This window comes from Calidris pugnax, unplaced genomic scaffold (genome assembly GCF_001431845.1).
Source record: "Calidris pugnax isolate Ruff unplaced genomic scaffold, ASM143184v1 scaffold20, whole genome shotgun sequence".
Classification (NCBI taxonomy): domain Eukaryota; kingdom Metazoa; phylum Chordata; class Aves; order Charadriiformes; family Scolopacidae; genus Calidris; species Calidris pugnax.
In genome coordinates, this window is record NW_015094510.1 from 22,586,589 (window position 1) to 22,610,078 (window position 23,490).

At 47.4% G+C, this 23,490-nt stretch overlaps 1 long non-coding RNA gene across 3 annotated transcripts in view; it reads right to left on the bottom strand.

Annotated features, from left to right (window-relative positions):
* The window catches only part of LOC106902587, a 57,979-nt gene that overhangs the window by 13,316 nt on the left and 21,173 nt on the right, over positions 1–23,490 (bottom strand). For 2 of the 3 annotated variants that reach the window (XR_001414546.1, XR_001414544.1), the window contains exon 2: positions 16,947–17,014. This is a non-coding gene — a long non-coding RNA (uncharacterized LOC106902587). Of the gene's footprint in view, positions 1–4,963; positions 5,186–5,945; positions 6,080–16,946; positions 17,015–23,490 lie in introns of those variants that run through there. The other variant, XR_001414545.1, reaches the window with a different exon arrangement.

Below are 23,490 nucleotides of genomic sequence, written 5' to 3' on the forward strand. Positions count from 1 at the left end.
GTAGCTGGCAGGGTGAGGGACGCTGCCATTCCTTGGAGGCTGCCAGTGACATACCATGTTGCTTTGGACCCCTGGGTGTAAGCAGGCCCAGTAAGAGGGATACCAAGATGGTTGAGGCAGAGCATGCATGCTACAAGCTGAGGTTGAGGGAGCTGGGTGGGTTTAGTCCGGAGATGAGGAGGTGGAGGGGTGATCTGGCAGAAGCCTATTGGAAATCACATCTCCCTTGGAGTCATACAAGTGATCAAGCCCAATGCCTCCTGGGAGCAGCAGATGGAAAAATGAGGGGCAACAAGCCCAGGCCGGAGCTTGGGAGATGAGAACAGACATTAAGGAAAACATGTTCCAGAGTTGGGGGACTCTCCATCCTTGGAGGCTTTCAAGACTAGACAATGCCAAGGCTGATCTCACTTAGTGCAATAGTCCTGCATTAATTGGGAGACTGGACAAGCTAGGGCCTTCAGAGGTCCCTCCCAACCAATATTTGTTTTTGTGCTTTTTCTTGTGAAGGAGCTGTGAGAAACTGACAGAATAATGCTGCTCTCCATGAATCCATGTCTTTTTATGCCAGCTAAGGGTCTGGTACTGCATCCTGAAAGTCCTGAAACAGTGTTTAGAAAACATTTCAGAAAATTGATTTGGAAACCTTCTTTCTTCTGCTCACACATTCAGCTGTGGTCTACGACAGAATCATAGAACGGTTTAGGTTGGAAGTGACCTTAAAGACCATCTAGTTCCAATCCCTCTGTCATGGGCAGGGACACCTCCCACTAGACTAGAAAGCTCTGGAAACAAAAATTGTCTTAAACTTCTGGCTTCACAAAAAGCTAAAAGCAAGCACAGGATTTTTCTCAGCTGTGAACCACCATCTCCTTGGGAGATGCAAGCTCTCCATTACCCAGGACTGCACAGTCCCTCCCATTTGGGGCAGTATCAGTTCTCAGAGCGATCCCATACATTGCGTGGGGGCCATGGTGACCACAATTTTGGACTTCACCAGGTCAGTCTAGGCTCCAGGAAGACAAATAGTTACACAGGAGATGTGCATGTGCAAAAGCTGAAGTCCCATGCATCCGCTTAGAGCAAGAGGATCTCTTAACCTCAAGGAGAGGCTTGACTCTATGCCCAGCTCTGCGAGGACAAGAGTGAAACAAAACCTGAATTGTACCAACTGGGTGAAGAGCAGCACCAAGTCAAGCAAAGGACCTCTGACAAACATATCACTACACTGTCCCATAGCAGAAATATTCTCTAACTTCTTCTGTTCCTCCTGTAGGATGGAAGGTGCTATCAAGGGTGGGATCAACCATCCTCATTATGGACTCCTTCCAAAGTATGTCATGGGATTCCCAAAACAGTATCTCTGAGGAGGATGCTGGGATACAAGTGAGAAGTATGAAGATTGCTGGCCCTACACCTGCCCTGGGAAACTGGAGATGTGAGAAAAGCTGCCTTTGAAATCTGGGAAACCAAAGCTGAGGCTGGTTCTACTGAATTAGAGGCAGCAAGGAAAGGCAAAGCAGCTCTGCTGAGTGCTGTGTGCTTCACCTTCTGATCTTCCACCACGTTTTTCTTTTCCAAGCATAGAATCATAGAATCACAGAATGGTTAGAATTGGAAGGGACCTTAAAGCTCATCGAGTTCTAACCCCCCTACCATAGGCAGGGACACCTCCACTAGACCAAGTTGCTCAAAGCCCCATCAAACCTGGCCTTGAACACCTCCAGGGCTGGGGCATCCACAGCTTCCCTGGGCAACCTCTTCCAATGCTTCACCACCCTCACAGTAAATAATTTCTTCCTAATATCTAATCTAAATCTCCTCTCTTCCAATTTAAAACCATTACCCCTTGTCCTGTTACTATGACAAAGAGTCCCTCTCCGGCTCTCCTGTAGGCCCCCCTCAGATATTGGCAGGCTGCTATACTCCCCTACCTTTCTAAGGAGGGTAGTTTAAAATGGGTGTCATTACCCATGCATAGAGGGGGAAAAAAGCAAGCAAGGTTCCCTCTGCTGGTTTAGCAATCTGGCAGCTTCCAAGACACTAAGTCAAGGTTAAGAAATCTGAGCCCCTCCTCCACGCTGCCCCCGCCTCCCACAGCCAGCAGCAGAATGTTGTGCTCTCCTCAACCCACCCTCTGCCTGGAAAACATGGCTTGTGGTCCTGTGAACACAGTCTGTCTGTGAGTGCTGACAGTCCAGTTGCTTCACTCGGAGGTAAGTGGTAGAAGAAGAGATATCCCAGGGCGGGAGGCAATTGCTGCAGGGATTTCTGCTTGTCGTCAACTAACCCAGACCATGTCTCCTTGCAGCAGCTTGAGGTTCCTGGCTATAGTGACTTTATTACTGCTTCCACCATGGTGTACCCATGCACACCACTACACAAGCGCTTGAGCAGGCTCCTTTTCTGCTAACAGAGGAACTGTGAAGTATCCTCTGGCTGTTTGAAACAATCACCCTCCCTAGCCAGAGATTAGCAACTCCATGCTCCAATCTTTGTAACCTTTGCTAGCCCCTTGCATCCTCTGGATGTCCTCTGCCAAGTTCCCCTCTTTTGAGAAAAGGAGACCTATTTGCAGAGTAAACTCATCACAACAGCAGTGGCTAGAGCTTCTGACAAGCCATCCCTCTGCGGTGCTGCAGCCCTACAGTCCTGCCCTGGGTAGGTAGTGGGTAAAAATAAAACCACAGTTTTTAAATGGTTATTCATCCCTTTTTGCAGGAGCTGAAAATCAAATTTGTTTTCCGTCTTTCCCAGAAGTATCCTTGACTGCAATGGCTTGAGAAACACCCTGGCAGTAGCAAGGTTGTTGGTAATGACTGATTGCTCCAGGGCAGTGGAGGATTTGATGCTCTCGATACAGGGAAAAGAGCAGAAGAGAAAGACGTCAAATGAGTGGGTGCCTGTGTTTGGTTATAATTCTGCTGGTGCATCTGGCAGAGCCTGCAGAAATGGCCAGGTGACTAATGGAAGCCTTTGTAGAATATGGGGAGCCCCACACCCCGAAGCACCACAGGCACAGGCCATGTCACCACCAGCAGCAAGCTGCCCAACGCTTGCGGAAGGGACAAAGAACTAGCATCTGTGTCCTCTGCTTTCATGCAGAAAAAATGATCTTTTGTATCTTCTCCTTCTTTTGGACTTTATAAACAGTTTTAGAGACTGTTTATGCACAACTTGTTTTGTCCGCTTGGATGCATCCGGGTTACTTGTTCTGTCTGTCTGTCTCTCCAGTTTTAAGTACTTCCCCACTAATCGCTGTTTCCTTGACCAAAAGGTTTACTTTTGCCTTCTGAATTCTATATTGAATGGACGGCACATGCATACACAGCCCCACTACCACCCTCAATGCCTCCGGAGGCTCTGAGATGCCCCCAAGGCCACATCCAAACCTCAGAGTGAAGACAGGGCACAAAAGTGTTGTCTCAGGGCTTGTCTCCACCCAGGAGCATGCCGGCAGCTGCAGCGCCTGTGCTATCTAGCCTTCTCACCCCAAACTATATTCAATCCACAGTGACTTGCTCCTGGGAGCAGAATTTGTTCTCCTCACCTGGCAGAGAGCAGCCCCACAACCTCTGCTCCACCATCCCAGTGCCAGTTGTCCTGGGGAGCTCTTTGCAGCAGTGTTATTGTGGTAGCTATGATGGTGCTAATTAATACAGACTGAATGGAGACAAAAGGGATGGCAAAGATGGCATCATGGAAGATGACACAGAGCAACAACAGTTCCCTCAGGGCTGCACTAGCACCAAATACTGCACCTTGCTGGAACGTACTGCAATTGGAAAGCCCACCTGCATCTACCACTGGAACGAAGGTTGGGGGGAGCTGCTGCACATACTGGGCTGTATGCGTGCTCTGGAGCTGGAGGACTACCCACTGCTGGGAAATGACAACATTTTATACATACACACAGCTTTACTTGGTCTTACTGGTATCTGAACATCTGCTACCACTTAAAAGACAACTCAGTCCTGACCTTACCTATGGAAAAGATCTTGGGTATCGTTTTCTAAAGCAGTGGATAGGTCAGAACACTACTGCTACCAGGAAAAAACCCAAGTGAACACATATACATTACATCTGTCTCTACCTGCTCCTGGCACCACTATCCTGCCCGTATCGGTCCATTATTTACTACAGTCAGCTCCTATGGAGCATGTGTGTTTTGTTCCTTGTTCAGAGTCCAGTGTAGCATGAACTGGTCATGAGTATTGGCTCTTGGGGATTGTAGCAGTGACAATAATCACAGAATCACAGAATCATAGAATGGTTAGAGTTGGAAGGGACCCTAAAGATGCTCTAGTTCCAACCCCCCTACCATGGGCAGGGACACCTCCACTAGAGCAGGTTGCTCAAAGCCCCATCCAGCCTGGCCTTGAACACCTCCAGGGATGGGGTATCCACAGCTTCTCTGGGCGACCTGTTCCAGTGTCTCACCACCCTCACAGTAAAGAATTTCTTCCTAATATCTAATCTAAATCTCCCCTCTTCCAATTTAAAACCATTACCCCTTGTTCCTGTCGCTGTCCTGTCATTATAATAATATTACTTCAATATTAACCAAGTTAGTAGAATCCCTACGTCAAAATACCTGGTTATGCTATTAATACAAGCCATCCATATTTCTACAGAACCATTCATTAATGCTGCTTCCTCTTTCACTCGTGTAGTCTAACTAGGAAATAATGGTAGATTCGTATTGGTAAGGCTTCTAGAGTGAAGAGTTAAATTGTATTTGCCATCAGCAAGGTGATGTTAATTGTAGGAACGGAAAACTCGCTAGCCACCACCCAACAACATTGTCTAAGCAGCAGAAAACAAGGAAAAGAAAAGTTCTTGACTCTGGCCCAGTAGGGCTGCCACTTAGATATTTTTGAAATTTAATTAAGCAAATGTCATCATTCCTAACAAAAACCATCTTGCGGTGAGCATGCTTTTGAATGCTCAGAGCAAAGCAGAAAGGAGCACTGGAACCCTGAGGAGTCAGGAATTATTCCCATATTAGGTACTATTTCCACAATGAGCTGCGTTCCCAGTTTATCCATTTTCATTATGCCAATTTATTGCATATTATGTACTGAGGATGCGTGCTTAGATTAAAACCTCATTTTTGTAGGTGCTACATGAACAAGCCATGAGACAGTCCCTGCTCCTGCAGACTCCAGCGTAGTGTCACAGTGACCTGGAAGCAGAGGACAGAGGATATATACAATGGGGAGAAGGTGCAAATTGACGTGTCCAGCAAAAAAGCACATTTTTCAGAGCAGGCAAATCTTGCTTTTCAGGAGAAAAATTGCTCATGGCCTACCCAGACATCTCATTTATATTTAAAGGTGGATGCAGTACTTATGAAATGAGACAGACAAATAGCCTAAGAAATTTCAGTCCTCTCCATCTAGAGAACAAATGTACCAGGTGGCAATGTTCCTCCAGTGACCTGCCAAGCCTAAATTTAAAAGGCTCTGGGAAGGAGAGGACAGTTCTGGCTCTGCACCCGTTCCAGCTGGAACTCTCTGTTCCCACAGTCACCAACAGCAGCAGATTTACCTCTACCATCTCCCCAGCCCATCTCTGCACTGCGGCCTTGGTGGCTCCTTACGTCACAGAGATGGCCTGAGGTTCCATTTTAAAGAAGCTGGTAGGGCCCTGGGGGGCAGGTGGGAAAACTAAAATAGCTCTAAATCCAGTGAGGAGGGGAAGGCAGCTGAGATAGCAAGGGGAGGTGACACCAGACACCGGAATCTGAAGGAATAAGGCAACAGATTATTAATAAGGAGACTTCTTTAAGTGTCTCGGTGAAGTGGCAATGAGACACCTCGTATTACTGCTTCAGCAAAAGGTGCATACAAAACATGGCATTGTGAAATCTTGAAATATTTGTACACAAATACAGTTAGGAGAAGAAAAAAGGAAAACTTGGCCGTATTTCTGAATATACTCACTTCTTTGGGAAATAATGTTGACACAGCCAGAACAGGCCTGCTATATCCAACGCTCATGCACATGTCCTCATTCCTATGGCTTAATAATCATAATGAACTATGAGGGGAAGGTAAATAGTCTTCATTCCACATCTCTGAGGATAATAATAAGAAGGAAGAGATTTCAAACATTGGTAATGACTTGTACAGCTACACATTGCTTAAAACGTCGAGCATGAGCCAAGAAATACCCCTCAAGGCTGCAATCAAAAACTGTTTTTGGCCCTGCGCTGTGAACAGAAATTTTATTTGATCAACAGAGCTATTGCAACAGACTTGCTGCTTAGAGTCTGCAAGCTCGTCTCCAAAGCGGCACCCTTCGCTGCAGCTACAGCCTCCTGCCCGGCAGAGCTGTGGGCTCGTGAGATGCAGCTCTGGCTAACAGCCTCAGGTTAATCCTGATGACAACCGAGGAGCAGCTTCAATGCTTCTGCCTTTGCCAGCTTAGAAGTCTGCGTGACTTCTCGTGGGGAAATAGGAGAGATCTGAGAGCGGCAAAAACAATCCTTTCTCTTTTCGTGCGTGGACGTTGCTTTGGGAGAATGAAATCAGCTGAACTGTTTTTTGTGAAGAGGTTCAGCCTTCTGCTCTCAGTACAGAGCACACTGTGCAAGTACAGGGGCAATCCCAGGCCCATAGGCCTTGCAGGCTGAGAAGAAAACAGACACGTGTGTGTGTGTGTGTGTGTATATGTGTGGCCCACCAGCAAAAAAGCCCTGCCTGGCAGAGAATAATGGCAGAGAGAAAAGGGAGAAATTGAAAATTATTTTTTTAATAGAGTTTCTCAGAAAACGACAGACCTTCTCAAAATACTTCAGATATTTTTTGTTGAAATGTGAAAAGTAGACAACTCTTAAGTTGAAATTTGGAAAACTGAAGGCCTATTATTCATATATTTATCTGCCATCATAAATGTGTTTCCTGCTGGTATCGCTAAGATAAAAAACAAGAGTTTTGAGAATTGAGATGGTTGTTAAGAGCAGAAAGTAATTTTCAACAAGCAACAGCAAGCTGTACTGATCTGAGAAAACCAAAGAATGATATTGACTGCTCCTGAATGCCACATGCTGAACCCTATCCTGTTAATTACTTAGGGACACATGGATAATTGGCATCACCACGCTGACGGTTTGGTGATCTGGCAAAACAGAACCTTCTCCAACCATGGGAATAAGATTTCAAAACGAAATAATATCACAGGCTTCTGTTCAACAAAAAGAACTGGGCGCAGAGAGCCTTGCCTGTGATAGAGACACAAAAGCTCCGAAGCAAACAAGACATGAGCTGCCTGAGATCCTTCTGAGAGAAGAAGGAATTTCAGACAAATGTGCCATAGGAGAGAGCTCTAGAGCCCAGAGAAGCAACTGGGTCCTCACACAGGGCATGACCAAAAGGGCCAGAACACAGCAAAACTAAACAAGCTAGAAATAGATATATTTTGGGTGTGTGATACATGCTGACTGGCACCCCAATACTGGAGCAGGTTGCTCAGAGAAGTTGTGGATGCCCTAACACTGGAAATGTTCTAAGTCAGGACGGATGATCCAGTGAAAGATGTCCTTGCCCACAGTGGAGGGGAGGGGCATGTATTACATGCTCTTTGAAGGTCTCTTCCAACCCAAACAATTCTATGATGCTCTGATTTCCTAGCTAAGCACGAAATAAAAAGACTGAAATTTGCTGGTCCTGACAGTTTGAACTATCATTAAAAGCAATGCAGCTTTTCCAAACATAATCTTTGATATTTTTTTATTTTTTTTTTAATTTTTTTTTTTAAACAGAAAAGCACTAACAACACTTTATGCTTTTACAAAGAATGGAGCAACTCAAGGAGTTTGCAATGGGTTTTGGAGTCTGTGACTTTCTTACAGAAATACAGGCAGCATGAAAAGAGGCGGTGATAAACTGTTAGGACCAAAGACAGACCTTTCTAAGAAAAGAGAAGACAGAGTGGAAAGTATAGAAGAGGGGAAACATAGGGGAAGAGGAAAAGCAAGCACTTTGTCCACTGTTGCCTCCAGGCTTTATGTCTGACAGAAACAAAACAAAATACCTATCGAAAAATAGTATGCTTATTTTCAGTGAGAAATACACAGCTTAACATCCCAGCTAAAACCACAGGGCACTGGGAGTGTACAGCAGTTTGTATCCTTGTCATATGGCCAAGGTGAGCATTCTGCAGAGTGGCCTTGGATGGGCAGAGAGACACTTCCTGTATAGGGGAGATAGAGGTCACAACCATTGTACGACTGTTACACATGATCCCTACTTCAGAAACCATGTAGTGTCCCCACAGCGTGGTGGTGTCTGCAGGTACAAGCACCACCAGCAAGCTAATAGCAGTGAGCCCTGGAGAAAGAGTGGAGGAGCCACCCCAGCCTGCCAGGAACAGCTCCATGAGCAGTTAAAGTCCAATAGAAAGGTTGGCACCTACTATTGTGAACAAAAAGTTCATTTGCAATGAAAGTCAAATCCCAGAAGGGGTGTGTGTTGCATCTCTTGGAAGCACACATAGATTTGGGGCAACCTGGGGAGATGAGTAGTGTTGACACTGTATCTTTTGTCTTCTGCCCAACTGGTGGCAATAATTACCACCAAGGTAAGCACGGGCTTCACACCTCCTGTGCTTTCTCACCAGCATGATGAGGACAAACAGTGCAGCACTGGTTACCATTCATGCCTCTGTGTAGCCATGGACCTTTGCTTGGGCTCCAGGATCGTAAATACTTCATCTGAGATCAGGTGCTGGCCTAGTCCCAGGCCAACTCTAGCAGCACTGGATTGTGAAGGCATCTCAAAGGCTTGCCCCTTCTCTTGTAGCAAAGACAGTCACTGAAGCAGGGACTACCCCCATCATTCGCAGGAACTACTAAGACCTGAGAAGCAGCTGGGACTTGTCCCACACTGGTCACAAAAAGACACCACAAGTAGGGCTGTGCTTATTTCTACCTCTTCAATAAACGGGTGTCCCTGTGCTAAGACCTGCTTTCCTACAGAGGCTCTGCATGGCCACCTTCACCCTCTGGAGCTCCTGCCCGCCAAGGAGGGAAGGGTCCCGATCACAGCTCGGTGGCTCCCCGTCACGGGTAACATTAGATCATTCAGGAGAGCTGGGAACAAACACGGGTCCCGAAGCAAACAGCCCCATCCAGTCCAGCCACGCAACATGACTCAACAGATCCGCGCAGGCAGAGCCCTGCTGACTGCCAGCGGAAATCAAACACGGAGCACGCTGCAGGTTGGCAAGCCCAGGCTTTTTTTCCTTTTTTTTTTTCCTTTTTGTTGTTTTCCGAGTGGAGGATCACCCTCCCTGCTTATTTAAGCCACGCTTCCCATGGGAAGGAAGGCTGGAAGAAACTACTGCCTCATCACGGGGGCCTCTCACCGAGCTCCACGGTGCAGCTAAGAGGGATTCTGCCCGTTTTCCTAAAAAATGAGTACAGGCGATGCCTTTGCAAAGGACGGAGAGGAGGAGCCGTGGGTGAAGGGAGACGGCAGAGATAGGTAGGATACCCTGGGGCAGGGAGAAGCTCCCCAGCTTGTGTAACTTGCCAGGGTAGAGAATTGCTCTGACAAGTTTCGCAGGCTTCTACAGCAGCTACGAATTGGATCCTATAAAAATAACAAGTATCAACAACTTAATCACATGCCCGGGTCACGTGGCAGCAAGGGCAACGCACAGTAGCAAATGTAGATTTTAATTTTTTTTTTTTCCTTGGTTTTGTTTGTTTTTTAATACAAAGTGGGAGCGAGGAGTGAAACTTGGGTGGGGTTTTTTTCTACTACTCACTGGGAGGAAAAATAACGTCTTTGCAACACCTCCTGCCTTGTTTTTGCTCTCCCTCAAGAGCGTGGGGCTTTCTGGCCTCTGCCCGCAGTTTTTCCAGGACCTCACAGACCTCAGGTTGTTCTGCAGCCGGGACAAGCTTTGATGCTGTCTCACCGGGGCTCACCGAGGGAGCCGAGCTGGAGTGGGCTGAGGGCAGGAGCTTTGGCTCGGTGCCTGGCACAGCCCCGAGCGGCCGCCAGCGGTGCTTGGCAGGGCTGTCTTCGGGAAAAAAGATGAAGGTCCCAGGAGTGGGAGGTGGCCTGGGGAGGGATGCCGGGAGGAAGGCTGTGCCACGGGGAGCCTGAGTCACTCGGGTGCAGCGTGCCCGTGCAGCGGTACAGCCCCCTTGAACTTCTCTGCAGCCGGGAACGCCGTCTCGCTGAGGTGGCTGGCAGGGCTCCCATCAACACCCTCCTCTTCCCAGCAGTGGTACGAAACAAATCCTGGCCAGTGCTGGCATCCTGCAGCCAGCGGTGAGGCAGACTCTCCCGGAGAGGGAGGTCTCACTGGCAGGTCTGCGTCAAAACCAGATCACTCACCGCCTGGTCAGATTTTGCTGGTCACAGTTAATTTTTTTTTCCGAAGACGCATGTCAAAATCATCTTGTCTGAAGGTGTCTCAAAGTGAAAGAGTTTGTTTTAACTCACAGAAACCTCTGGGTTTTGCATTGTTCTGTCTCCACCTCTCTTCATTTTCCGTGGCGGCAGAGACCCCAAAGACTCAAATCGACAAACCAACTACTTCGTTGTTTTTGATAATTTTCAAATGAAAATCCGATGGGTTTTTTTACTCACTTCTCTCGTGCAATATCTAATTATAGATCTGCAGGTTTTACACTTGGGGTCCATTTTCAATAATCCTATTCATGTTAGATTGTCGTATTGGGCAAAAATAACATCAGGTCAGCCAACAGACGACCTGCCTCCTTCATCGCAGGGAAACCAGCCTTCCTAGGCAGAAAGCAATCACAGCTTTGCTGCCTGACGCCGTGAGCTCCTCATGGAGAGGCAGCTTTTCCTGGCAAAGCTAAGCTTTGCTGATGAGTCTTGTGTGCACGCATGTAAAACAGCGTGTGTGTACCCAAAGCTGGAAGAGCTGCAGGGGGTCGGGCTCCTGCCTCCTCACACACCGACCCGCTCTTTGCTTTTAACTCCTCTGGTGCAATTAAAGCAGCACAGACTCAAACGTGGCTGCAGTGATGCTGCTATTAAAATACAGGAAGGGAAACTAGATTTACCGGAGTATGGCACCTTCGTACTACCATCACAGCGGCAGTTGTACCAGCATCAATCTCCTTGTGAAAATATAAATTATCTTCCCAAGCACAAGTCCTGTACGGGCATGGGCACTATGGGGAGATGAGTCCCCTGCGCTACCCAGCAGGGACAGTTTGTGTCTTGCAAAGTGCCCTTCTGGTTTAGAGGAACCAGACATGTAAAGGACAATATTTATTTTCCTTTTAAAAATAGCTTGTTCTAAGGAATGCCTTTTTCAACCGCAAGAGGATACAAGATGGAAGGGATACAGGACCTAATAACCCACCTGGAAATACTTTGTATGGAAAAGCAGTTGAGCGAGTTTGGGGATTGTGCCAAAGAATTATCAGACAGGCCTCGCTTGATATGATTTGGGTTTGTGGGCAGCTTTTACAGCCCAGCAGGATTTCCCAAAGCTGAGGTGCTTTTAAGCTGCCCGTGTGTGTGCCTGGCCCTTATTGCAGTCCTGGCTGCTGGCCAAAGCGATTCTGTTGTGAGAGAGTGAACAAGTGAGGATCGTTACGACTTGGAAGAAGCTCAGCTCTTGCTCACTTTGGACTCTGGAGACACAGAATGAGGAAAAAAATAAGTACAGAAATGTATCAGAACGTGGGAGCTGGTAAGGAGATGGCATGTTCCCGCAAATTTCAGCTATTTAGGACATGGTTTGTAGGATGTGGGACAACTTCTGTGCAAGTAGGTGAACCTGGATGAGGGAGAATAAGAAGCTTCCTGCAAGATCTGAGCGTATCTCCTGCTCTGAGGCGATCACGCATCAGCAGATCTTTATTCTGAACATGGAGTGGTGGATTCCAGTGACTTCTCCACAGCTGTGACTTTACTCCTCCTCCTTCACGATCACGAGTGACCATATGGCCTCAGGAGAAGCATTACAGTGTTAAAAAATGTGAGTTTCCAGAAGTCTACAGCAGGGTCTCCGCTGCACTCTCTTCAAGAGGAGGGAAAAACAGTTCAATGAAAAGGTGAAGATGGGGAACCTCCCTCCATATTTTTTCAAGGTAAAAAGAAGTTCCTTTTAGGCTAGAGAAACCATTAAACTTCCTGCAGAACAGGACAAATGAACTCTGACATCCATGGGGCCCCCAGGTAGCATTTCCAAATGAAAATGTATAGGTTTTTGAGCAAACCTTTTTTCTGGGGGGGGGAGGAGGAGAGGTGGAGTGGGGAGAAAGGAGGAAAGAAAAAGTAAGTTCCATGGAAAGCTGCTATTCTTCATTGAATCAAAAATAGAACTTCTTGGAAGTTTACCAACCAGGCATTTTTGTGTGGAAAACACTAACTCTGCAGATTGGGTGCTGTCCAAGGAAAAATGCACACCAGTTTTGGACAGGAATATAGTTAGGGGTCTAGATGTGTTCACTCCAAAATACCTGCCAAATAATCCCTGCTATGGCCAGGCGTGAGACACATTCAATGCCTGTTATTTTTCTGTAGCACATTGTAGGTCTGGCTTTTGGTCTCTGTGCATCCACAAGGTTTTGGGGAGGTGTCAGTGAGTTCTGAAGCGCAGCTTGCCCATTACAGTCAGTGGAGACCCAGTCAGTACAGTTACTGGAGTCCCAGGAGCTTTTTATCTGAGTTTGATGCCTGCACTTGGACAGATGACTTTGCCCCACACCGCACTGCAGTGATGGGACTGAAGGGAAGGGATATCATTGTGGTTTTTCAGGGGTGGAACGCGACTGTTTTGTTTAGTCCAAATGTCTTTTTCTGAAGAATAAATTGATGTTTAAGGAGCAGGAAACAAGCTGGGAAACTGGCCATCCCCTGGGCTGTGATGGGATTTGGCTTTTGCTTGGATTTGGGGATTGCTAAACTGATATCCACTAAGGCTGGTGTTTCACACTTGATATTGCTGCTTGCTATCAGTCTTTGGGCAGTGGATAAGGTTGGGAAACGGGAGTACAGTTTTTAGCTTGAGGGGCTTCCTTCTCCCACTGAAAAGTCCCAGACGTACCCTTGCTCTGTATTTGATCTCATGCATGGTAAGGAGGATTTTGAGGGATTTTTTAGCCCTCTTCAGGCTCTTCTTCTTTCTTCAATGCTTGCCGTAAGAGTATTGAAGCACTCACCTCTTCCATCTGCTTGTCCGGATACACCTGCCCATGCAGTTCCTCTCTCCCCCCTGTGTTTCACTTTGTGTTGAATGTGATGCTGTTCTTGGTGAATCAAATCCAACAAAGCATTGAGGCCACCCAACTTTCACCCAGGGAAGGCACGGGGCTGAAACGCCTCTTTGGTTCCGCACCATGAGCAAACCCTTTATCCGGATGGGTTTATGTTCCCTTGCTCCACTTGTCTCCATCACCCTTGGAGTCACACACTGTATGTACCCCTTCGATCAGGGCCTTCCACCTGGGGCTGCACTGAGAATACCTCATTGTTTCACTTTTATTTGGAGGGAGAAGCCTGTGATCCTATTCTCGCCTGGGGCGCAGCACAGCTCTTGAGCAGGACTAGTATTTCTGGTTTCTTCACAATACCGACTTTATCAGCCAGAAGAAAGTTGAACTCTTGAGTTTTTCCAAAAAGGTTCACAACAAGCTTGGGTAGAACCTTGAACCAGTTGGCTGTGTCCTCTGAGTGCCTGGGGCTGGGACTGCACTCAAGAACACAGCCACTTGGTGCAAGCAGTCTTTCTCACTCATAAACACATAGAGCAGCCCAGTATTCTTTTCCTTCTGTACTTCTATGCTCCTGTTGCTCAGAAGGATGCCAGAAATTGGGACAGGATTCGGTAGAGCCAAAATATATATGTCTGTATATGTATGTAGGTATGTATCTGTGTATGAAAGGTTGGCTAAATACAGTTCTGCCTTTTGCTGGTGGTAACTTCCACAGGGTAAAGAGAAGGCACAGCAGAGTTGAACCCGCATGGTGTCCTCACTGATGAGGCAGGAGATCAGCCATACCCTTATCAGCTCAAAGCTGCGTTCCCTGGTGGAAATCAACTGAAAGGATATGTGCCTGTTTGACAGCCTGTCACTTAGATAGGGACAAGCTCAAGGAAGACTAACCCAGAAGCTAATGAGAAGGAGATTAGGAACGTACTGAAAAATGCTCTGAGAAGGGAGGAAGAGGACACAGAGGAGCCAAGCCTGTCCCTCTGTCCAAGCGTTGAAGTATTAAGGCTTGCAGGGACGGGGAGTCAAGTGATCTTTGCAGGAGTGTGGGCACCTCTCCTGCAGAGATGCAGATGCTGCACCAGGTCGGGATGTCATACGGCGAGAGACTGAGCCCAGGGAGAAGGGTGGGAGGTTCCCAAGGAGCAGAACATCCCGCAGCACCGAGGGGCTGGGTCTGGCATGAAGGTGTGAGCAGACTGGGATTTTGGTTGCTCTGGAAGAGGTGGAGCATAATGACTGAGCAGAAAAGTCAAACTAAGTGGTTTTTGTCAACTGAAAAAGCACTGGAAGGTGATGGCTGACCCTTAGGAATATGGTAAGTGAGCCAGAAAGCAGCTGTGACAGAGGGGTGGAGGTACTATTAATGTGTTCTTTCAAGGCCTGGCGTCTGCTCTTTTGTGTCTGAGTGTCTAAAGCTCAGGGAGCCAATTCTCTCTTCTTTTTTCAGGCTGGCAGCTGACACTGGTGTAGGCAGGCCTGTCTCGATGTTGTGGTAATGGCAGAGGAGTTTTGGGAGAAATGGGGGGTAGAAAGAAGGTTTGCAAAGCGGTCTATGCATTTCTGAGGTGTGAGGATAAGCAAGAGTCAGCTGGGAATAGGGGATATGGTTTCAGGAACCCTGGGTGGGTAGATGGTCTGGAGGACATCAGTGGGGTTTTGATAGGCAGGTGAAGGCATGCCCAGATGTACGGGGATTTTGATAGCGTTGGTGTTTGCCTGGAAATAAGAATTCTCTGTTTCTCTCCTTCCCCACCTCTCTCAACCCTTGCTTGATGCCAATTTCCTTAACACAAGATTTCCGTTCCAACCTACACATCCTTCCCATCCCTCTTCCCCAGCAAGATCCCTCCTTTCCTCTTTCCTCCTCCCCACGTAGTGGCTCTTTCTGCTCTCCATGGACTGCTGGGAATAGGCAAGGGGCTGGGCGTCTTCCCTTCAGCCGAGGGCAGGCGGCACAGAGGAGGTGTTCACCCCAGACACATCAGGTTTTGATCCATTTTTGTCTTTCTGGGCATAATCAAAATAGAAGTCTGCCATCTCAAGAGGTGACTTTGTCTATGCCTTGAGCCAGCTCTGGGTGAAGGAAAGAGAGACCTGCTTTTGGGAGTTCCTGCTGGGGCTCCTCCTGTGGCCACAAAGGCACAATCATGCTTGTGGAAGCCACTGTAGCTACTGAATACTCATGACAGCCATATACAGAGGACCCTGAGGGTCAGGAGGCTGTGACAGAAGTTGTACAAAAGCTCTAGATAAGACCAGCTTTCCTCCAAAACGCCTGACATCCAGGAACACAGTAACCAAGAGTTTCTTCATTTGAAGTATGGGAGAGTACGTGACTGCTTCAAAGAGAGAGGTCAAGTCTGGGACCTCGCTGAGATCCACCGGACATAAGAGGAGCATGCCTGCAGCAGGGCTAATAGTGCCCGTGCTGTTATCTGCTGGTGGAAAGGGGTGCCTGCCCACCAGCCTCTCACCAGCATGGAGATGGATGTCCATGCAAGGTGATTTTGCAGCACTGCAGGGGCAGAGATGACCAGGCAACCTGAGCTAGATGAGAAGTAAAGGCATCACAGGAAAGCAGAGAGGTGGACTGGCACAAGCCTACACAACCCCCAAAACCAGCAAACTCTATACCCAATGGATTTATTGTAGCTCGAAGGAGGATTATTTACTAAGACCACTTTTTTTTTTTTCCTTTTTAAAGGAAAAAGTGGTGCCTCATCAAAAGATAGCGTAAGGCAAACAAACCCAATACAGTAAAGTCGCTGTGTCAGGAAGTACAGAACAAACCCACATCCCATCAGAACTAACCCGCTTTTAGCTTTGCATCCAAAAATATTAGTCCATTTATTGCCCATTAAAAATTCCCTTTGTCTCTTCTCAGTTGTGGTGCATGCCTGAGATGTTAAAGCTGGCATTGTCAGTCTTTAAAGTGATGTTTGAGATCTATTTACTCATTAACTTTCAAATGCAGGACACTTTCAAAACCTTTTCCTAAGGGCATCCCTGTGTTCTGTTTGAGAGAGTTACTGTTGTTTTCCCACCTACCCTGAAGGGCTGTTTACGATACCATCTCTCCCTTTTAATCCTCTTTTCCTTTCATGTCTAACAAACAGTGTTAAACAGAACACAGGGGGAAAAGGCAGATCTCACACACTATAATCATCTATAGTTAACTGAAGAAAAGAAATGCTCTGCAATTAGAGGTCTAATTGTGTAAATTAATGCTCAAGAAGAAGCTTTTTCCTATGTATTTCCCAGATAAGACCTCTGTTCTTCCAACCTAGGTTTGTATGGATAGCAGCTCATCGGGGTTTTCTAGAACGGATCCTGTGAGTCGATGTGCACTCTGGACAGGGACTGGGCTGCCACTATAAGGATTTTTCTTAGTAGACCCTACGCAAAGGGATGTCTTGAGATGTACACACAGGAATGTGGGCAGAATTGAGATGTTGAACTATGACAGAAAATGTTACATTTCAAAACTGGCCACTGTTTCTGGTGCTTTTTTTTTTTCCAGGATGCCTTGATTTCTTTAGCTCTTTTTGCCCTGTGTGTGAGCACTTTAAGACTGTGAATATATTTATCTTCACAGCTTTTCTGCGGGGCGGTGTGGGACTCCACGTTAGACAGATCTGAGAGGCTATCGTTTGATGAGCACTTCTTTCAGCAGCAGCGCCAACAGAAGCATCCCCTGATTTCCCCTTCCCCTCTCCCACCACTCACTCACCCCTCAGCTGTGCCAGTTTCAATGCTGTGTGGGAAACAAATCGCAGAACACATCCAGGGTAAAAATAGCTGAAAAAGAGAGAGAGAGAGAAATGAATTCCAGAACCTGGACTGACGTCCTACATGTACATCCCAAGGCAATGCAACACAACCTTTTTAGTTCAGATTCAATCTGTGTGTCCGGCTCCATCAATAATTTTTACCTTGATTTCTTATAGGACAGAAAGATAGAATTTTCAAAAGGTATTGATTTCCTTTCTAAATTTTGTGCAGATTGATGGCTGGGTGAGGGATAGAGACCTGAATTAGAGATCTGCGGCCAGCAGCCAACTGGCTTGTGAGTGTGTGCACGCTGGCTGACCGTGTATGCATTAGCTGGTCAGCCAGCGTATACGGACCTGACTGCTGCCCAACAAAGAGTCTTAGAGCATATGGGGAGGGGAGAGTTGGGCTTGTGGCAGCTATTTTGTTTTTAGAAGGAGGGGGGAGAAGGGAGGCGACGATGAAGCAAGGGTCACAGATCCACAGGAAACCAAGTGCCATTAGTTCCACTGCTCACAAAGCAATTTGTTTGAAAAAAAAAAAAAAAGAAAAGAGAAATTCTATAAAATAAGACCTCTTCTGCCAGTGAGCCTGTAAATCAAGTGAATAGTTTCTCATCCAATTTGGGAGGAAGCTGAGAGCTCAGCCTCAGATTCCTGTTCAGACTCCAGCAACCACTTCTGCTTTTAGCACTCTGAACACCAATGGAAACCACGGATACTGATTTCTTTCCCATACTCAAATGTCACTTAAAGCCCTTGTTTCTCCAGAATAACTCTTTAAAGCACTTGCTTCGTCTCTGTTCCTACCTGCCTCCTTTCTAATCTACAACAGCTTGCCAAGAGCTCTGCTCCATTCTCTGCTTTCGTATCCTTCCTGTCTCCCCTCTGGCCGATGAGTGGTCTCAAACTTTGGTACAGGGCAGTACGCAAAACATTCAGTGTATCTTATTTGTAAAAGATGAGTAATTTTGGTGCAAACACAATTTGGCTTTTCCTGCCCACCTCTTTTCAGGGGAAAGAGAGCTTGGGTCTCCTTGCCACTTTTGCTGACCTGCAGAGGTGGGATGGGAGCCACAGGGTGGAAGAGGAACCATGAGACACCCTGTGAGCCATGACTGTAGTCCATGGACAGAAGTGGAAGGGTCTTTATGTTCCTGTGCTCATGTCTTCTTTTCAGCAGCCCTCCCAAATGTGGCTCTTGGCATCAGCTCTGCAGCACTTCAGGGTGTGCCCTCTGCCGTGCCCCCGAGACCCAGCTCCAAGCACACAGCTCCTGGTTGCACATGGGGGATGCAAGTGCCCCTCTTCTTGGGAAGGGAGCAGCAGGCTGTCTCCATGACAGAAGCAGACGCCGTCTTTGGTAGGGAAAGCTTTAATCAGAACAAATCTCTGACAGGAACTGGGTCTATTCCTAGCACATGTGGGTTTCTGCAACCTTTGCTTTCCCCAGTGGCAGAAATGATCAGCACCACAGGCAGGTCTTGGGCTTCTCCAGGTGGGAAACCAGAGGCTTTGGGCAGCTGGGGGTTCTTCCTGGTGCGGGAAATCCCCGGGTGGCAATAATCCAGTGCAATAGGCTCTGTGCCATCCCCGCTGCAGACACCCAGGAACTTCACTGGGAGTTGCACCCCGTGTGATCTGTTTGCAGATACTCCGGTCTCACCACAGGTATGGAGCAAGGTGTGATGGGAGAGACCTGAGATGGCTCCCAGGGTACCTGCCTGCCTAAACTCCCTAGTCATGGCATACCTCTGGGTCTGCTCCAGTCCACGCACTGGGGGAGCTGCTAGAGGTGAGCTCAGCTCCTGCAAGAGGAGCATCTTCATAGACCTTCCTAGCACTGATTTAATTTCCAGAAGTAGCTTCTGTAGGGATTTTTTTTCTTTTCCCAAATGGAAGAATTACGCAAAGGTGCCACTGGGCACCTTTAAAGGAGATCTAAAGCAGAAGCTAGGGCTGCCTTGCTGAAAAGGAGTGCTAGAAGGTCCCACCCCTTCTCCTCACCAGACACGGGAGTGCAGGAGGTGCTGGTGAATCCTTACCAACGTGGAGCAGCCTCATGCAGAGCGGAGCAGCCCTTACATTGCTGTAAGTGATGTTAGGATCTTGCTTTATCCTTGGGCAACTACGGAACTTGGGGAAGTGGTGGCAGGGGGGAATGATCAGAAAGCTGGCAGAAATTGTGTAACTGGTGTATCAAAGGCCCTTCTCCTCTCCTCCAGTCACATTTTAACAGTACCCTATTTTATTCTACGTGTCAGTAAACAACAAAATCATTACTGATAAAACTTGCCTTAAGCAACAAGACACATGTGAACAATAAAGCACTAAGAGCCACATTTTCAAAAGTGTGTGTGCAGAAATGTCTGTTGTACAATGTATAAGCAGCATGTGGTCTGGATGTGGCAAGCAGCAATGGGAGAGGAAAAGGGGAACAGATGGAACCTGTACATGAGTGACAGGAGCGGACGTAGGCTCGGATCGAGTTTTGTAGTGTGCAGAGGCTGAGCGTTTGAAAAGCCTTAAATAATAACCACATTTTAAGGAGGACTGCATCAACGGGGCATGCGGATCAGTGCGCCGATGGGTGAAACTGCAGAGGACGCAGCAGTGGAGACAGTGATATATACAAAGCATATGAAAAGTTCAGTCTGACACGCCGGCCATGCCTACAATCAAAGGTGTGCACATTTTAGAAACATCATCCTCCCTGAAACCTCAATGACTTAGCAATAAAACATCAGGAAACGATAAGTTGGGGTCAGAAAGGTCTGAGAATTCCACACAGCTGAAATAAAGATTGAGCAAGAGGAATTAGCATCAAGAAATGAGATTCAGATGTTTAAAGCTGATTGTCTGAACCAACTTAATATAATGCACCATGTTGCACTTCAAAATGTTTGGATCGTGCAGCTGGCGAACCCTTCCCATGATTGTGAAATGCAGCAGCTCACTGTATCTGAGAAGGCTGGGCTAGATGTGTCCGCCTGGACACGAGCAGGCTATAAATGATGAATTGGGATTACAGCTTTTACTGTCCCAGTCCAGTTTTACCAGTTCCCTGAGCCACAAGCACAGAAAACAAGCCCGGCAGCAAGGCTGTATGAAGTCCCTACCTTCCCATACTCTGGTACGGTCCTCTCTCCATCCATCTCCCCATGGACTGAAAATGCCCTTTTTTCTGACTCTTTTCTCTCTCTTTTTACTGACTCTTTTTTCTCTCTTTTCCCTGAATGTGAAGCACTCTATCAGCATCCCCTGCTCTCTTACTTTAAGCATATTCAAGAGAGCACATATTCAGCTATCCAGCCTTTTCAAGGCAAATTACCCCCTCTCCTTCCCTTCTTCTTCCCTTCCTCCTTCCACCAAGTCTAGAGTTGAAGCTCACAGCTTTAGAAAATTATATTTATGAGCCTGCAACAACCAGAGGTAATGACATTTTCACTCCTCTTCACACATGCACAGAAGGAGGCCTTTACCCCTATTAATGCAGCCCAGCACCATGACCTCCTGTGTGGGATGCTGCAAGCCTGCAAAACTTGCACGCTTTCAACGCTAAACTTTTTATTCTGGCAAATCTCAGATGGGTTTATATCAATTAACAGATACACACGTATTGCATAAACTCCTTCAACCTAGCAAATGAATCTAAGTGCCCACCTGAAAACCACACCTTACAGGCAATGAGAATCCCATTGGTAAGAGGGTTTTGGAGGCTGACAACTCATTTGGTTCGTAGCTTTTGTTAAATCATATTGCTGGTGAGAGTGGCTCTTTCCTGGGATGAGATAACACCCTTGGCAGTCCTTGGATGAGAAATTAATTAACTGGAGACGAGTGTACACTCTGTAACAATACTCCCCCATGCACTATCTTCTCATGGTGACCATTTCTCAATTGAGGTGATGGGTGTACAGACAAGTTAGACAATACCGATGTTAAGCTCTTATATCATAGATCTTCTTCCCTGCTCTATTCACGTATGTTTTCACGCCAGCTGGACATGTGTAATGCCATCGCAGGCCAGGACTCTCTCTGGGATATCTCCAGTGAAGCTAAGGACAAATTTGACACTGATTTATGCTGTGAACAAACCAGACCAGAGCGTGTTCTCTCACCCGTCATCAAGTGGCACAGCACAGCTCTTACATATGGCAAACTCCCCTCCTACAGCCATCCCCCTGACAAAAAAGGGTGGCTGGCCCAGAGGAACAGCGTCTCAGGGAGGGCTCAGAGGCAAAGGGCAGAGCCGTGCCAGGGGATGCTCCAACCCGGGCCTGAGCCTGTCCCCTCTCCAGGGGCAGATACAGCCAGGACAAAGTCACTTCTTTCACAGTATCTCCAGCACTTGCTGATTTCAGAAGTACAGTGTCTCCTGTCACTTGAAGCTCGAGTGCACGGCCTGGGTTTTCCACTCATGCTATGGGAAGTTGGTTGGGGTTTGCTCTATTGCTGACGGCTTGAAATTTCCATTTGCAGCTCCTTCCCGTTTCCTTTTCAGACACACATCATACAGACCCAGAGAGGCTGCACAAATTTACCACTATGGTGACAAGAGAGGACACTCCTTACCGCAATGAAGCTTCTAACGTGCCCCGTCAACACTGAAGCAGCAGAGGTAGACCTGGGCAAACACTCCCTGATGTCCTGTCAGGTGCCTGCACCCACATCCTGTACCCACAAACCTTGATGCTGATGGCTACCTGAAGTCTACATCCACAGCTCCCATCCCTCCTGGGATGCCACTAAAGAGATCCTATATACCAAACACATCCCTGATATAAACAGGTCTACTCCCAGTTCATACATGAGCCATGTGGGAAGGCAGGACTTGCTGCCTGGAGTCCATAAATGCCCACAAACCTCACAGTCCTGAGACCTCCTAGCCATATGACACCTAACTGTGTCTCGGGACCTCCTAGCCATACGGTGCCCAACCATACCTGGCAGAGAGCTGGTGGAGCCCGTGGCACCATCCCACCTTGCTGCAGCTGTGCACAAAAGCTTTATTTGTCTCCAGTAGCCCCTCTCACCCCACCCCATCAGTGCAGAGAGTGAAGGGTGCCAGCCACATTGCAGAGGAGCAGGAGATGAGGTATCTAAAACAAGGGAGGGATTTTAACCTCCTTTGCTTTCCCCTTACTGCCCCCCACCCCCTAGCCATACGGTGCCCAACCATACCTGGCAGAGAGCTGGTGGAGCCCGTGGCACCATCCCACCTTGCTGCAGCTGTGCACAAAAGCTTTATTTGTCTCCAGTAGCCCCTCTCACCCCACCCCATCAGTGCAGAGAGTGAAGGGTGCCAGCCACATTGCAGAGGAGCAGGAGATGAGGTATCTAAAACAAGGGAGGGATTTTAACCTCCTTTGCTTTCCCCTTACTGCCCCCCCCCCCCCCACCCTATTGCACCTGCCATTAGAATGACCAAAATTATCCAGTGATGTCACTCATGAGCCATAGAAAAACTCAAACCAGGCAAGTTCCCTGTAGAAATCACCTGAGGAAACAGGCTTGTCTCAACGCTTAGAAGAATATCCCTGACCATTTACTTCGTCCCAGGCCTGTGATTCACTCCCCACTTCAGCACTGGCTGACTGCATTTCGGGTGCCTCGGGATAAGAATCATGTTATTCTTTGCTCGGGTCCAGAAAGGCTCGGATGTGCATTGGAATGTCACTGTCTTGTTACAATTAAAATTATTGCTAATTTCATGAGGGAGGCATTTTCATGCATTGCCTTTTTATAGAGGGCTGTGAGGGGGTCCGCCCAAACAACCAGCCTCACAACACAAAGAAATCAATAAACACCTTGGCATGGTGCTCTCCTTGCCTAAATTTGCATCGAGCTTGTTTACAGCCAGCAGGCTAGGAGAAAAGGGTGATTTGTAATATGCGCTGTGGCGTTGCTCGCCTGAATTTCAGGAGTCAGCAACTTTGATAAATTCTTGACGCAGCCTGCAGACGCAGTTAAGAATGTCTCTTCCGCCTACTGCAGGAAGCTGGTCACTGTATCAAAGATCAAAAGTTGCTCACACCAACGCAGGAAGGTTATATACAAGCGAAAAGGAACTACAGATGCTTGTATGTGGATGCAGGGTTTTGCTGTTGTGCACGTATTGGTCTCTAAATTTGACCATAAACCGCTTGAATCGATTCAGGAAAAAACCCCACTAGCTACAGCACCACCCAGATTACTCACAGGCTAATCCTCCCCTTGCAGAGACAAGATACTCTGTTACGGAGATGTTTGATACGACTTTGAAAAGATGGGTTTATCAAAAATCGTATTAGAGACCTAATTAGAGAGTGTAATGACCTTAAGTGGCTGCGCTTTAAAAAGGCTAACAAAAGAGTCTCCGTAATCTGAAATGGGCATGTATCGCAGGGAGGTAATTTCCCTCTGTTAAACCTACAGCATCTGCAGAGCAGGCAAATGTTTATCAGCAAACTAAGCTCTTTGAATCAGTTCATTATCTCACGGAAATAAACTAAGAGAAGGCTT